General features: G+C 35.7%; 2 non-coding genes across 2 annotated transcripts; both read left to right on the forward strand.

The window, feature by feature from the left end:
* Positions 1–48: 48 nt before the first annotated feature.
* On the forward strand, positions 49–120 carry TRNAG-UCC (transfer RNA glycine (anticodon UCC)). Its single transcript has one exon. It is a non-coding gene; the product is annotated as a tRNA-Gly (tRNA).
* A 5,773-nt stretch (positions 121–5,893) lies between these two features.
* Positions 5,894–5,965, forward strand: TRNAG-UCC (transfer RNA glycine (anticodon UCC)). The gene has a single exon. It is a non-coding gene; the product is annotated as a tRNA-Gly (tRNA).
* Positions 5,966–17,080: the final 11,115 nt, after the last annotated feature.

A 17,080-nucleotide genomic window follows, 5' to 3' on the forward strand; every position in this document is an offset into this window, starting at 1 on the left:
GGAATCCAGAATAACCTGACCAAGAAATGCCCTTTCAATAAATAGGAAGCTTTGGTGGTATAGTGGTGAGCATAGCTGCCTTCCAAGCAGTTGACCCGGGTTCGATTCCCGGCCAAAACATAGTTTGTGTTCTATTCTTTTTTAAGATCATAAGCTCCATAGAGAATGTTTCTTGTTTTGAAGAAATCAGGAATACACTGACCAAGAAATGCCCTTTCAACAAATGGGAAGCTTTGTTGGTATGTGTAGCACTTATGGGGTATGGACAGAGTCATGGCTTTGTCATTCACAGAATACTAGATTTATGGCATCTTAAAAATATCCAACTCTGAATAGTCTTATGTAAATTAGACTATTAAATATATTTTCCTATTATCTGCTTTAACATTTGATTCAAATTCTCTTTTCCAAAAATGCCAAAAAGTGGACTTAAGTGTACAACATGTTTATTTATTCATTTGCATTTTAAACCTAATTTGTGCATTGTAATAATATTTTCCATCATCAAAAGAAGTGCATTGCAGTCAATTAATGGATTAACAGTGTATTCTTTTCATTTTTTAAGATCATAAGCTCCTTAGAGAATGTTTCTTGTTTTGAAGAAATCAGGAAAACACTGACCAAGAAATGCCCTTTCAACAAATGGGAAGCTTTGTTGGTATGTGTAGCACTTATGGGCTATGGACAGAGTCATGGCTTTGTCATTCACAGAATACTAGATTTATGGCATCTTAAAAATATCCAACTCTGAATAGTCTTATGTAAATTAGACTATTAAATATATTTTCCTATTATCTGCTTTAACATTTAATTCAAATTCTCTTTTCCAAAAGTGCCAAAAAGTGGACTTAAATGTTCAACATGTTTATTTATTCATTTGCATTTTAAATCAAATTTGTGCATTGTATTAATATTTTCCATCATCAAAAGAAGTGCATTGCAGTCAATTAATGGATTAACAGTGTATTCTTTTCATTTTTTAAGATCATAAGCTCCTTAGAGAATGTTTCTTGTTTTGAAGAAATCAGGAATACACTGACCAAGAAATGCCCTTTCAACAAATGGGAAGCTTTGTTGGTATGTGTAGCACTTATGGGGTATGGACAGAGTCATGGCTTTGTCATTCACAGAATACTAGATTGATGGCATCTTAAAAATATCCAACTCTGAATAGTCTTATGTAAATTAGACTATTAAATATATTTTCCTATTATCTGCTTTAACATTTAATTCAAATTCTCTTTTCCAAAAGTGCCAAAAAGAGAACTTAAATGTACACCATGTTTATTTATTCATTTGCATTTTAAACCTAATTTGTGCATTGTATTAATATTTTCCATCATCAAAAGAAGTGCTTTGCAGTCAATTAATGGATTAACAGTGCAGAGCATTTAAATCATACAATCAGGTGTTGTGGCTTACAGATTTGACTAACAAATGGCCTTTGGCAACCAGCAAGCGTTGGTGGTATATTGGTGAGCATAGCTGCCTTCCAAGCAGTTGACCCGGGTTCGATTCCCGGCCAACGGGTGGCTTTTCTTGTGTATTCTTTTATTTTTTTAAGCTCATAAGATCCTTAGAGAAAGTTTCTTGTTTTGAAGGAATCCAGAATAACCTGACCAAGAAATGCTCTTTCAATAAATAGGAAGCTTTGGTGGTATAGTGGTGAGCATAGCTGCCTTCCAAGCAGTTGACCCGGGTTTGATTCCCGGCCAATACATAGTTTGTATTCTATTCTTTTTTAAGATCATAAACTCCATAGAGAATGTTTCTTGTTTTGAAGAAATCAGGAATACACTGACCAAGAAATGCCCTTTAAACAAATGGGAAGCTTTGTTGGTATGTGTAGCACTTATGGGGTATGGACAGAGTCATGGCTTTGTCATTCACAGAATACTAGATTTATGGCATCTTAAAAATATCCAACTCTGAATAGTCTTATGTAAATTAGACTAATAAATATATTTTCCTATTATCTGCTTTAACATTTGATTCAAATTCTCTTTTCCAAAAGTGCCAAAATGTGGACTTAAATTTACACGATGTTTATTTATTAATTTGCTTTTTAAACCTAATTTGTGCATTGTATTAATATTTTCCATCATCAAAAGAGGTGCATTACAGTCAATTAATGGATTAACAGTGTACTCTTTTCCTTTTTTAAGATCATAAGCTCTTTAGAGAATGTTTCTTGTTTTGAAGAAATCAGGAATACACTGACCAAGAAATGCCCTTTCAACAAATGGGAAGCTTTGTTGGTATGTGTAGCACTTATGGGGTATGGACAGAGTCATGGCTTTGTCATTCACAGAATACTAGATTTATGGCATCTTAAAAATATCCAACTCTGAATAATGTTATGTAAATTAAACTATTAAATATATTTTCCTATTATCTGCTTTAACATTTGATTCAAATTCTCTTTTCCAAAAGTGCCAAAAAGTGGACTTAAATGTACACCATGTTTTTATTTATTCATTTGCATTTTAAACCTAATTTGTGCATTGTATTAATATTTTCCATCATCAAAAGAAGTGCATTGCAGTCAATTAATGGATTAACAGTGCAGAGCATTGAAATCATACAATCAAGTGTTGTGGCTTACACATTTGACTAACAAATGGCCTTTGACAGCCAGGAAGCGTTGGTGGTATAGTGGTGAGCATAGCTGCCTTCCAAGCAGTTGACCCGGCTTTTTTTGTGTCGTCTTTTATTTTTTTAAGCTCATAAGATCCTTAGAGAAAGTTTCTTATTTTGAAGGAATCCGGAATAAACTGACCAAGAAATGCCCTATCAAGAAATATGAAGCGTTGGTGGTATAGTGGTGAGCATAGCTGCCTTCAAGCAGTTGACCCGGGTTCGATTCCCGGCAAATGCATAGTTTGTATTCTATTCATTTTTTAAGATCATAAGCTCATTAGAGAATGTTTCTTGTTTTGTAGGAATTAGGAATACCCTCACCAAGAAATGCCCTTTCAAAAAACGGGAAGCTTTGTTGGTATGTGTAGCACTGGCCAACGCATGATTTTTCTTATGTATTCTTTTCATTTTTTAACATCATAAGCTCCTTAGAGAATGTTTCTTGTTTTGAAGAAATCAGGAATACACTGACCAAGAAATGCCCTTTCAACAAATGGGAAGCTTTGTTGGTATGTGTAGCACTTATGGGGTATGGACAGAGTCATGGCTTTGTCATTCACAGAATACTAGATTTATGGCATTTTAAAAATATCCAACTCTGAATAGTCTTATGTAAATTAAACTATTAAATATATTTTCCTATTATCTGCTTTAACATTTGATTCAAATTCTCTTTTCCAAAAATGCCTAAAAAATGGACTTAAGTGTACAACATGTTTATTTATTCATTTGCATTTTAAACCTAATTTGTGCATTGTAATAATATTTTCCATCATCAAAAGAAGTGCATTGCAGTCAATTAATGGATTAACAGTGTACTCTTTTCCTTTTTTAAGATCATAAGCTCTTTAGAGAATGTTTCTTGTTTTGAAGAAATCAGGAATACACTGACCAAGAAATGCCCTTTCAACAAATGGGAAGCTTTGTTGGTATGTGTAGCACTTATGGGGTATGGACAGAGTCATGGCTTTGTCATTCACAGAATACTAGATTTATGGCATCTTAAAAATATCCAACTCTGAATAATGTTATGTAAATTAAACTATTAAATATATTTTCCTATTATCTGCTTTAACATTTGATTCAAATTCTCTTTTCCAAAAGTGCCAAAAAGTGGACTTAAATGTACACCATGTTTTTATTTATTCATTTGCATTTTAAACCTAATTTGTGCATTGTATTAATATTTTCCATCATCAAAAGAAGTGCATTGCAGTCAATTAATGGATTAACAGTGCAGAGCATTGAAATCATACAATCAGGTGTTGTGGCTTACACATTTGACTAACAAATGGCCTTTGACAGCCAGGAAACGTTGGTGGTATAGTGGTGAGCATAGCTGCCTTCCAAGCAGTTGACCCGGGTTCGATTACCGGCAAATGCATGGCTTTTTTTGTGTCGACTTTTATTTTTTTAAGCTCATAAGATCCTTAGAGAAAGTTTCTTATTTTGAAGGAATCCGGAATAAACTGACCAAGAAATGCCCTATCAAGAAATATGAAGCGTTGGTGGTATAGTGGTGAGCATAGCTGCCTTCAAGCAGTTGACCTGGGTTCGATTCCCGGCAAATGCATAGTTTGTATTCTATTCATTTTTTAAGATCATAAGTTCATTAGAGAATGTTTCTTGTTTTGTAGGAATTAGGAATACCCTCACCAAGAAATGCCCTTTCAAAAAACGGGAAGCTTTGTTGGTATGTGTAGCACTGGCCAACGCATGATTTTTCTTATGTATTCTTTTCATTTTTTAACATCATAAGCTCCTTAGAGAATGTTTCTTGTTTTGAAGAAATCAGGAATACACTGACCAAGAAATGCCCTTTCAACAAATGGGAAGCTTTGTTGGTATGTGTAGCACTTATGGGGTATGGACAGAGTCATGGCTTTGTCATTCACAGAATACTAGATTTATGGCATCTTAAATATATCCAACTCTGAATAGTCTTATGTAAATTAGACTATTAAATATATTTTCCTATTATCTGCTTTAACATTTGATTCAAATTCTCTTTTCCAAAAATGCCAAAAAGTGGACTTAAGTGTACAACATGTCTATTTATTCATTTGCATTTTAAACCTAATTTGTGCATTGTAATAATATTTTCCATCATCAAAAGAAGTGCATTGCAGTCAATTAATGGATTAACAGTGTATTCTTTTCATTTTTTAAGATCATAAGCTCCTTAGAGAATGTTTCTTGTTTTGAAGAAATCAGGAAAACACTGACCAAGAAATGCCCTTTCAACAAATGGGAAGCTTTGTTGGTATGTGTAGCACTTATGGGCTATGGACAGAGTCATGGCTTTGTCATTCACAGAATACTAGATTTATGGCATCTTAAAAATATCCAACTCTGAATAGTCTTATGTAAATTAGACTATTAAATATATTTTACTATTATCTGCTTTAACATATAATTCAAATTCTCTTTTCCAAAAGTGCCAAAAAGTGGACTTAAATGTTCAACATGTTTATTTATTCATTTGCATTTTAAATCAAATTTGTGCATTGTATTAATATTTTCCATCATCAAAAGAAGTGCATTGCAGTCAATTAATGGATTAACAGTGTATTCTTTTCATTTTTTAAGATCATAAGCTCCTTAGAGAATGTTTCTTGTTTTGAAGAAATCAGGAATACACTGACCAAGAAATGCCCTTTCAACAAATGGGAAGCTTTGTTGGTATGTGTAGCACTTATGGGGTATGGACAGAGTCATGGCTTTGTCATTCACAGAATACTAGATTGATGGCATCTTAAAAATATCCAACTCTGAATAGTCTTATGTAAATTAGACTATTAAATATATTTTCCTATTATCTGCTTTAACATTTAATTCAAATTCTCTTTTCCAAAAGTGCCAAAAAGAGAACTTAAATGTACACCATGTTTATTTATTCATTTGCATTTTAAACCTAATTTGTGCATTGTATTAATATTTTCCATCATCAAAAGAAGTGCTTTGCAGTCAATTAATGGATTAACAGTGCAGAGCATTTAAATCATACAATCAGGTGTTGTGGCTTACAGATTTGACTAACAAAAGGCCTTTGGCAACCAGCAAGTGTTGGTGGTATATTGGTGAGCATAGCTGCCTTACAAGCAGTTGACCCGGGTTCGATTCCCGGCCAACGGATGGCTTTTCTTGTGTATTCTTTTATTTTTTTAAGCTCATAAGATCCTTAGAGAAAGTTTCTTGTTTTGAAGGAATCCAGAATAACCTGACCAAGAAATGCCCTTTCAATAAATAGGAAGCTTTGGTGGTATAGTGGTGAGCATAGCTGCCTTCCAAGCAGTTGACCCGGGTTCGATTCCCGGCCAATACATAGTTTGTATTCTATTCTTTTTTAAGATCATAAGCTCCATAGAGAATGTTTCTTGTTTTGAAGAAATCAGGAATACACTGACCAAGAAATGCCCTTTCAACAAATGGGAAGCTTTGTTGGTATGTGTAGCACTTATGGGGTATGGACAGAGTCATGGCTTTGTCATTCACAGAATACTAGATTTATGGCATCTTAAAAATATCCAACTCTGAATAGTCTTATGTAAATTAGACTAATAAATATATTTTCCTATTATCTGCTTTAACATTTGATTCAAATTCTCTTTTCCAAAAGTGCCAAAATGTGGACTTAAATTTACACGATGTTTATTTATTAATTTGCTTTTTAAACCTAATTTGTGCATTGTATTAATATTTTCCATCATCAAAAGAGGTGCATTACAGTCAATTAATGGATTAACAGTGTACTCTTTTCCTTTTTTAAGATCATAAGCTCTTTAGAGAATGTTTCTTGTTTTGAAGAAATCAGGAATACACTGACCAAGAAATGCCCTTTCAACAAATGGGAAGCTTTGTTGGTATGTGTAGCACTTATGGGGTATGGACAGAGTCATGGCTTTGTCATTCACAGAATACTAGATTTATGGCATCTTAAAAATATCCAACTCTGAATAATGTTATGTAAATTAAACTATTAAATATATTTTCCTATTATCTGCTTTAACATTTGATTCAAATTCTCTTTTCCAAAAGTGCCAAAAAGTGGACTTAAATGTACACCATGTTTTTATTTATTCATTTGCATTTTAAACTTAATTTGTGCATTGTATTAATATTTTCCATCATCAAAAGAAGTGCATTGCAGTCAATTAATGGATTAACAGTGCAGAGCATTGAAATCATACAATCAGGTGTTGTGGCTTACACATTTGACTAACAAATGGCCTTTGACAGCCAGGAAGCGTTGGTGGTATAGTGGTGAGCATAGCTGCCTTCCAAGCAGTTGACCCGGGTTCGATTACCGGCAAATGCATGGCTTTTTTTGTGTCGTCTTTTATTTTTTTAAGCTCATAAGATCCTTAGAGAAAGTTTCTTATTTTGAAGGAATCCGGAATAAACTGACCAAGAAATGCCCTATCAAGAAATATGAAGCGTTGGTGGTATAGTGGTGAGCATAGCTGCCTTCAAGCAGTTGACCCGGGTTCGATTCCCGGCAAATGCATAGTTTGTATTCTATTCATTTTTTAAGATCATAAGCTCATTAGAGAATGTTTCTTGTTTTGTAGGAATTAGGAATACCCTCACCAAGAAATGCCCTTTCAAAAAACGGGAAGCTTTGTTGGTATGTGTAGCACTGGCCAACGCATGATTTTTCTTATGTATTCTTTTCATTTTTTAACATCATAAGCTCCTTAGAGAATGTTTCTTGTTTTGAAGAAATCAGGAATACACTGACCAAGAAATGCCCTTTCAACAAATGGGAAGCTTTGTTGGTATGTGTAGCACTTATGGGGTATGGACAGAGTCATGGCTTTGTCATTCACAGAATACTAGATTTATGGCATCTTAAAAATATCCAACTCTGAATAGTCTTATGTAAATTAGACTATTAAATATATTTTCCTATTATCTGCTTTAACATTTGATTCAAATTCTCTTTTCCAAAAATGCCAAAAAGTGGACTTAAGTGTACAACATGTTTATTTATTCATTTGCATTTTAAACCTAATTTGTGCATTGTAATAATATTTTCCATCATCAAAAGAAGTGCATTGCAGTCAATTAATGGATTAACAGTGTATTCTTTTCATTTTTTAAGATCATAAGCTCCTTAGAGAATGTTTCTTGTTTTGAAGAAATCAGGAAAACACTGACCAAGAAATGCCCTTTCAACAAATGGGAAGCTTTGTTGGTATGTGTAGCACTTATGGGGTATGGACAGTCATGGCTTTGTCATTCACAGAATGCTAGATTTAGGGCATCTTAAAAATATCCAACTCTGAATAGTCTTATGTAAATTAGACTATTAAATAAATTTTCCTATTATCTGCTTTAACATTTGATTCAAATTCTCTTTTCCAAAAGTGCCAAAAAGTGGACATAAATGTACACCATGTTTATTTATTCTTTTGCATTTTAAACCTAATTTGTGCATTGTATAAATATTTTCCATCATCAAAAAAAGTGCATTGCAGTCAATTAATGGATTAACAGTGTATTCTTTTCATTTTTTAAGATCATAAGCTCCTTAGAGAATGTTTCTTGTTTTGAAGAAATCAGGAAAACACTGACCAAGAAATGCCCTTTCAACAAATGGGAAGCTTTGTTGGTATGTGTAGCACTTATGGGCTATGGACAGAGTCATGGCTTTGTCATTCACAGAATACTAGATTTATGGCATCTTAAAAATATCCAACTCTGAATAGTCTTATGTAAATTAGACTATTAAATATATTTTCCTATTATCTGCTTTAACATTTAATTCAAATTCTCTTTTCCAAAAGTGCCAAAAAGTGGACTTAAATGTTCAACATGTTTATTTATTCATTTGCATTTTAAATCAAATTTGTGCATTGTATTAATATTTTCCATCATCAAAAGAAGTGCATTGCAGTCAATTAATGGATTAACAGTGTATACTTTTCATTTTTTAAGATCATAAGCTCCTTAGAGAATGTTTCTTGTTTTGAAGAAATCAGGAATACACTGACCAAGAAATGCCCTTTCAACAAATGGGAAGCTTTGTTGGTATGTGTAGCACTTATGGGGTATGGACAGGGTCATGGCTTTGTCATTCACAGAATACTAGATTGATGGCATCTTAAAAATATCCAACTCTGAATAGTCTTATGTAAATTAGACTATTAAATATATTTTCCTATTATCTGCTTTAACATTTAATTCAAATTCTCTTTTCCAAAAGTGCCAAAAAGAGAACTTAAATGTACACCATGTTTATTTATTCATTTGCATTTTAAACCTAATTTGTGCATTGTATTAATATTTTCCATCATCAAAAGAAGTGCTTTGCAGTCAATTAATGGACTAACAGTGCAGAGCATTTAAATCATACAATCAGGTGTTGTGGCTTACAGATTTGACTAACAAATGGCCTTTGGCAACCAGCAAGCGTTGGTGGTATATTGGTGAGCATAGCTGCCTCACAAGCAGTTGACCCGGGTTCGATTCCCGGCCAACGGATGGCTTTTCTTGTGTATTCTTTTATTTTTTTAAGCTCATAAGATCCTTAGAGAAAGTTTCTTGTTTTGAAGGAATCCAGAATAACCTGACCAAGAAATGCCCTTTCAATAAATAGGAAGCTTTGGTGGTATAGTGGTGAGCATAGCTGCCTTCCAAGCAGTTGACCCGGGTTTGATTCCCGGCCAATACATAGTTTGTATTCTATTCTTTTTTAAGATCATAAGCTCCATAGAGAATGTTTCTTGTTTTGAAGAAATCAGGAATACACTGACCAAGAAATGCCCTTTCAACAAATGGGAAGCTTTCTTGGTATGTGTAGCACTTATGGGGTATGGACAGAGTCATGGCTTTGTCATTCACAGAATACTAGATTTATGGCATCTTAAAAATATCCAACTCTGAATAGTCTTATGTAAATTAGACTATTAAATATATTTTCCTATTATCTGCTTTAACATTTGATTCAAATTCTCTTTTCCAAAAGTGCCAAAAAGAGAACTTAAATGTACACTATGTTTATTTATTCATTTGCATTTTAAACCTAATTTGTGCATTGTATTAATATTTTCCATCATCAAAAGAAGTGCTTTGCAGTCAATTAATGGATTAACAGTGTATTCTTTTCATTTTTTAAGATCATAAGCTCCTTAGAGAATGTTTCTTCTTTTAAAGAAATCAAGAATACACTGACCAAGAAATGCCCTTTTAACAAATGGGAAGCTTTGTTGGTATGTGTAGCACTTATGGGGTATGGACAGAGTCATGGCTTTGTCATTCACAGAATACTAGATTTATAGCATCTTAAAAATATCCAACTCTGAATAGTCTTATGTAAAATAGGCTATTAAATATATTTTCCTATCTGCTTTAACATTTGATTCAAATTCTCTTTTCCAAAAGTGCCAAAAAGTGGACTTAAGTGTACATCACGTTTATTTATTCATTTGTATTTTAAACCTAATTTGTGCATTGTATTAATATTATCCATCATCAAAAGAAGTGCATTGCTGTCAATTAATGGATTAACAGTGCAGAGCATTGAAATCATACAATCAGGTGTTGTGGCTTACAGATTTGACTAACAAATGCCCTTTTGAAAAACGGTGTGTTGGTGGTATACTGGTGAGCATAGCTGCCTTCCAAGCAGTTGATCCGGGTTTGATTCCCGGCCAAAGCATTGTTTTTCTTGTGTATTCTTTTATTTTTTTAAGCTCATAAGATCCTTAGAGAAAGTTTCTTGTTTTGAAGGAATCCGGAATAACCTGACCAACAAATGCCCTTTCAAAAAATGGGAAGCGTTGGTGGTATAGTGGTGAGCATAGCTGCCTTCCAAGCAGTTGACCTGCATTCGATTCCCGGCCAATGCATTGTTTTTCTTGAGTGCCCATTTCATTTTTTAAGATCACAAGCTCCTTAGAGAATGTTTCTTGTTTTGAAGGAATCAGGAATACCCTGACTAAATGCCCTTTCAAATAATGGGAAGCTTTGGTGGTATGTGTAGCACTGATGGGGTATGGACAGATTCATTGCTTCATAATTCACAGAATAATTGGTGGAACAGTGCAGAGCATAGAAATTGTCCAATCAGATGTTGTGGCATCCAAATTTGACTAACAGTTGACCCGGGTTCGATTCACGGCCAAAGCATGGTTTTCCTTGTGTACCCTTTTAATTTTTTAAGGTCGCAAAAAAAAAAAATGGTAGTTGCTCAGATCAGCTTAATTACATTACACAGGTGCTTGTAAAGGGCAGGGTTTACTCTGAACACAGAAAAAAAGAGATTTGCCCCCCAGCACACTGCAGCAAAAACAATACTTAAATCCTACATAATAATAGCGATTCAGAGGTATTAGTTACATACATTTGCAAATATATGAATAAGCGCCAGGCCAATCATCAAGGCTCCTCTATACTGGCGTCCCTAGCATTAAGGGGTTCTCGTCCGAGAAGCAAGGCACCCCAAAAAAATTCCAACCAAGGGCCATCCCCAGGGCATCACACGAAAAAGGGAAAAAGGTGATAGTGAAGTATAAAGAAAAGATGTGTAAGTATAAATCAATAAGTGTTAATGAAATAAGAAAGAATTAAAATGACATAAATAATATACAAACAAATAGAAAAGTGATAAAAGTATTCTATGTGAATTAAGTGGTGATGCCATGAGAAAGGCCCAGTCAAAACCCCCCCGGGGGCCCCACTCCCAAACACTCACCCCAAAATAATTATTGCTACATAATGGTAGCACCCACTCTGGGTCATATAATTACAATTGATGTACTGCATGATAACAGTACATATGTAAGCTGAGAGCTAACTTACCTTGGAGGTACCCCAAAAAACCTCCACATGGCACTATAAGCATCAGCACATCCTCCTAATGCTGACTGCCTTCATGCCTCTCCAAACTTTGCAAGTTTGGAGAGGCATGAAGGCAGTCAGCATTAGGAGGATGTGCTGATGCTGATAGTGCCATGTGGAGGTTTTTTGGGGTACCTCCAAGGTAAGTTAGCTCTCAGCTCATACATGTACTGTTATCATGCAGTACATCAATTGTAATTATATGACCCAGAGTGGGTGCTACCATTATGTAGCAATAATTATTTTGGGGTGAGCGTTTGGGAGTGGGGCCCCGGGAGGGTTCTGACTGGGCCTTTCTCATGGCATCACCACTTAATTCACATAGAATACTTTTATCACTTTTCTATTTGTATATTATTTATGTCATTTTAATTCTTTCTTATTTCATTAACACTTATTGATTTATACTTACACATCTTTTCTTTATACTTCACTATCACCTTTTTCATGTGATGCCCTGGGGATGGCCCTTGGTTGGAATTTTTTTGGGGTGCCTTGCTTCTCGGACGTGAACCCCTTAATGCTAGGGACGCCAGTATAGAGGAGCCTTGACGATTGGCCTGGCGCTTATTCATATATTTGCAAATGTATGTAACTAATACCTCTGAATCGCTATTATTATGTAGGATTTAAGTATTGTTTTTGCTGCAGTGTGCTGGGGGGCAAATCTCTTTTTTTCTGTGTTCAGAGTAAACCCCGCCCTTTACAAGCACCTGTGTTATGCAATTAAGCTGATCTGAGCAAATACCATTTTTTTGCAAGTTTGGAGAAGCATGAAGGCAGTCAGCATTAGGAGGTGCTGATCCTTATAGTGCCATGTGGAGGTTTTTGGGGGTACCTCCAAGGTAAGTTAGCTCTCAGCTTTTATATGTACTGTTATCATGCAGTACATCAATTGTAATTATATGACCCAGAGTGGGTGCTACCATTAAGTAGCAAAAATTATTTTGGGGTGAACGTTTGGGAGTGGGGCCCCGGGAGGGTTCTGACTGGGCCTTTCTCATGGCATCACCACTGAATTCCCCTTAGAATACTTTTATCACTTTTCTATTTGTTTGTATATTATTTATGTAATTTTAATTCTTTCTTATTTCATTAACACTTATTGATTTATACTTACACATCTTTTCTTTATACTTCACGATCACCTTTTTCGTGTGATGCCCTGGGGATGGCCCTTGGCTGGAATTTTTTTGGGGTGCCTTGCTTCTCGGACGTGAACCCCTTAAAGCTAGGGACGCCAGTATAGAGGAGCCTTGACGATTGGCCTGGCGCTTATTCATATATTTGCAAATGTATGTAACTAATACCTCTGAATCGCTATTATTATGTAGGATTTAAGTATTGTTTTTGCTGCAGTGTGCTGGGGGGCAAATCTCTTTTTTTTTAATTTTTTAAGGTCACAAGCTCCTTAGAGAACATTTCTTGTTTTGAAGGAATCAGGAATATCCTGACCAAGCCCTTTCAAATAATGGGACACGTTGGTGGTAAGTGTAGCACTGATGGAGTATGGACAGAGTCATGGTTCCGTGAAACACTCACGCTTCTCATTATTTGAAAAAGTATTTGTTGGTCTAATTTGGAAGCCACAATACCTGATTGGACGATTTCTATGATCTACACATTGGAAAAGTAGAAAAAGAGTAGTGGAAGCAAGTATACCCTCTCTTTACTTCCAAGACTTCAAACCTTTTTGCAAAAGGTATTTCTAAACCCAAGTCTACAACCTCTAGAATTTTCATACTCTGTAATCCCCAACTCAACTCTTTTCCTTTTATTTGTCCACTACAGCCCCTCTAGGACATTTGCTTTTGAAAGCAAGACTCTCTCTCTCCTTGTGTTATCCCAATGTGATTAGTGATTATAAATGTATTATTCATGTTAGCAGAGGAAAACAGCAAATATCCCTAAGATTGCAGAAAATACTTGGGTCAGAGTAGGATTCGTGTCATTTATATATCGTCCCAGCCTCAACCAGGCACTATGCCAAATTTTATATATGTCATCAATATAACATATAATTAACATATTCGACTTATAATAATGTTGATAGCTTGGCTCTGGAACTGCAATATGCATATACGATGTTTAGCTTAAAACATTAAACATGTCGGACATTGATGAAAACGGTGTGGAAAAGGCGATTCCTATACCACCAAGTTTCTTACATTCTTCTATTGCAGATTGGTTGCTATGGCCAACATCAAATTCTCTTTACTGTTACATGCAGAAGAGGTTTCATAAATGTTCCCTTATTATTAGATATACAAACTCCAAAATATGTTATATCACTAGCAGCTACTTCTTGTATTGTTTGTGAGATAATACAAAACATAACTGTATCATTATGTGAGACTATGAAGTAACACGCTAGACATTCCAAGTTGTAACATTTTAATGAAAATTTGTACCAGAATCCACAATTTTTCTCTCATTGTTGGCAAGCTGCAGGGCAGGACACTGTCACTGTGGCTCAGGAGCAGGCAGGGCTTGGGGGTACAGGTCAGAGGATAACAGAAGCAAGAGGGGGGCCATGTTGTGGAGTTTAGTGCAATAAACTTTTAGCACCATTACGCTGGCAGGGAGAAGCGTGCCACGGTTTTCACAGCAGGGTAAAGGAATGCAGTCCGTGTGACACTGTCTCTCTTCTTACACAACCTACTATAGATCAATAAATAATACAACTTAGAACTGTACAGCTGAAAAAAAATCAGAACAAATCACTCTATTACAACATGTACAAAACACCACAACTGGTAACACATACTAAAGTCCAAGGCGAGTGACTCTTACCAGATTTATCACAGTGACCATACACAGCAGTGTCTATACTATACACTAGCAGACTCAGGCAACATGTGGCTCTACAGTTGCAATGGAATAAGTCCAAAAAGGATTACTACCACTACCACCATCACCACCACTCCCACTCCCACCACCACCACTACCACCATCACCACCACTTGTATATTTTGCCTTCATTTTCTACCCAAAATACACCTCCTAGAGACTGAACTGCAAGGTTTGAGATCCACACCGATTCTCCGCACATTGCTATCGTTGATCAAGATACAAATTCTTTGAGAATCCTTCCACTGTGAATTTTATCAATCACTCTCTCTCCATATATATATATACTGCTGTCACTGATACAGTTCTGTGAACCTGTAGAGAATTATTTCTAGTCACACTACAATAAATTTCCTTAGAGAACCCTTCCTCGACCTTTGTAATCATTAATGTTGCTACACCTTCCTGAACATTCATAATTAATGTAGATATTCCTTTCAATACAGAATTTTTCCCCTAAGTAATCACTAATGTAGCTACACCTTTCATTAGAGAACCATTATTTTATATATCCAACTGTTGATGTAGATAGACCTTTCCTTAGAGAATTATTCCCCTACATATGTAATTGTGGATGTAGATAGACCTTTCCTTAGAAAATCCTTCCCCTACTGTACATAGGTAATTGTGGATGTAGATAGACCTTTCCTTAGAGAATTATTCCACTACATATGTAATTGTGGATGTAGATAGACCTTTCCTTAGAAAATCCTTCCCCTACTGTACATAGGTAATTGTGGATGTAGATAGACCTTTCCTTAGAGAATTATTCCCCTACATATGTAATTGTGGATGTAGATAGACCTTTCCTTAGAGAATTATTCCCCTACATATGTAATTGTGGATGTAGATAGACCTTTCCTTAGAAAATCCTTCCCCTACTGTACATAGGTAATTGTGGATGTAGATAGACCTTTCCCTAAAGAATCCTTTCTATAAATGTAATCTTTATTACATTAATGTAGATACATTTTCCTTACATAGGAAATCATTATGTAGATGCACCTTTCCTTAGAGATTCCTTCCCACATGTTATCATTGAGTAGATGCACCTTTCCTTAGAGAATCCTTCCCATACATACAGTATGTAATTGTTATGTAGATGCAACTTTCCTTAGAGAATGCATCTACTCAATAACGTGTGGAAAGTACATTTCCTTAGAGAATCCTTCCCATACATATGTACTGTAGATGCACCTTTCCTTAGAGAACACTTTCCAGGTGTAGATGTAGATACCCCTTTCCTTAGAGTCTTTCCCCTACATTTGTGATCACTTTATAGATTTATTTTTCCTAAATCCTTTTCTTATACATGTAATGATTTATGTAGGTACATTTTCTCAGACAATTCTCTCCCTTATTATATAATCATTGATGTATTCCTTAGGTGCCCTTTGGCTCGACCTATACACTTCTCATTTGTATAAAGTCTTACTGTAACTATCAAACTTTGGGGCTGTATGGAGCAATGATGGACTTCTGTGCTGTCATTAGTATCATTATACCTTGAAATCCTTATGTAGCATTTTTTCAAACACTTTGAATATAAAAACCCTTCTAAAAATGTCCCCAACTGTACTCCAAACTCCTAATGCATGTGGGTGGACTGAGGCACGGTTCATGTGTAATGACACTTGTGGCACTTAATGCATACATGATTCTACATTAGCCCCTAATAATGCTTACTGTGTTACAGACAACAGAAGTTATTTGCTGCATGACCCCCCCTCCCATCAGTCACAGACACCAGGCGCACGTTATTGCTCGCAGAATATACGTGAGATGCACTTGATGAGTCTGCAGGAAAAAGACAGCTATGGCAGGGGCACATTAATGATGATGACAGCAGCTAATGAAATGTTACGATTAAAGAACAGTGGCTGAGAAACAAAAACATTCCCTATCGGCAAACTATTTTATCTTGATGACTGGCAAAATGAGTTATACTGCCACATTACCAGTCACTGTGCCATTGCCCCCATACTGTCAGCCAGGTTCATCTATACACCAAAGATGACCACATAGCTCCCCCAGTGAACACAGTGGTTAGTGTCGCCTCCCAGCTGGCATTATAAACACAACATAAGTTATAAAAGTGTTGGGTAGCGCTAACTACAGGGACAGTCCAGGCTGCAATCCTTGTACCTCGTTTGGATATTTTGTGCAACCACTAATCTTTTTTTTTTTTAGGTGGGGTCGGGCTCATATCTGCACTTTGTCATTACACGTACGGGATGTCCCAAGCCTGTCCGCCTGCGGGCTTAGATGAACTATATCTGTCAGGCTAATGACCCCGATGTAACCTCAGATGAAACTGTCACATACAGGAGACTGTGGAATTGTGCATAAGATGTGAGACTTTTACGTAGGAGCCTCACAAGAACCCCCCAAATATTGGGTCGTTACGGGAGACCTCTCACCAGAGGTGCAGCATCTTCTAGCATGGTGCAAAGACCCAGTGCTGATATCAGGGTTACTTTCTCACAGCGTCACAATGGGGTAACTAGGTTTGCTGCGACAGGTAAAACTGGGACAAATACTAAAGGGTAGATTTACTAAAGCTTATAATCAGACAAGTGGAGGCGATGCTCATAGCAACCAATTAGATTCTGCCTAACATTATCTAGAATGCAACAGAGAAATGATAATTATAACCTGACTGGTTGCTATGGGCAACACCTCCACTTTTAAGTTTTGGAAGCTTTCGTAAATCTAGCCCAGGTTTCCCAATGATCTTTCCAGTGGT

This window comes from Taudactylus pleione, unplaced genomic scaffold, assembly GCF_031769625.1.
Source record: "Taudactylus pleione unplaced genomic scaffold, aTauple2 ptg000467l, whole genome shotgun sequence".
NCBI lineage: Eukaryota > Metazoa > Chordata > Amphibia > Anura > Myobatrachidae > Taudactylus > Taudactylus pleione.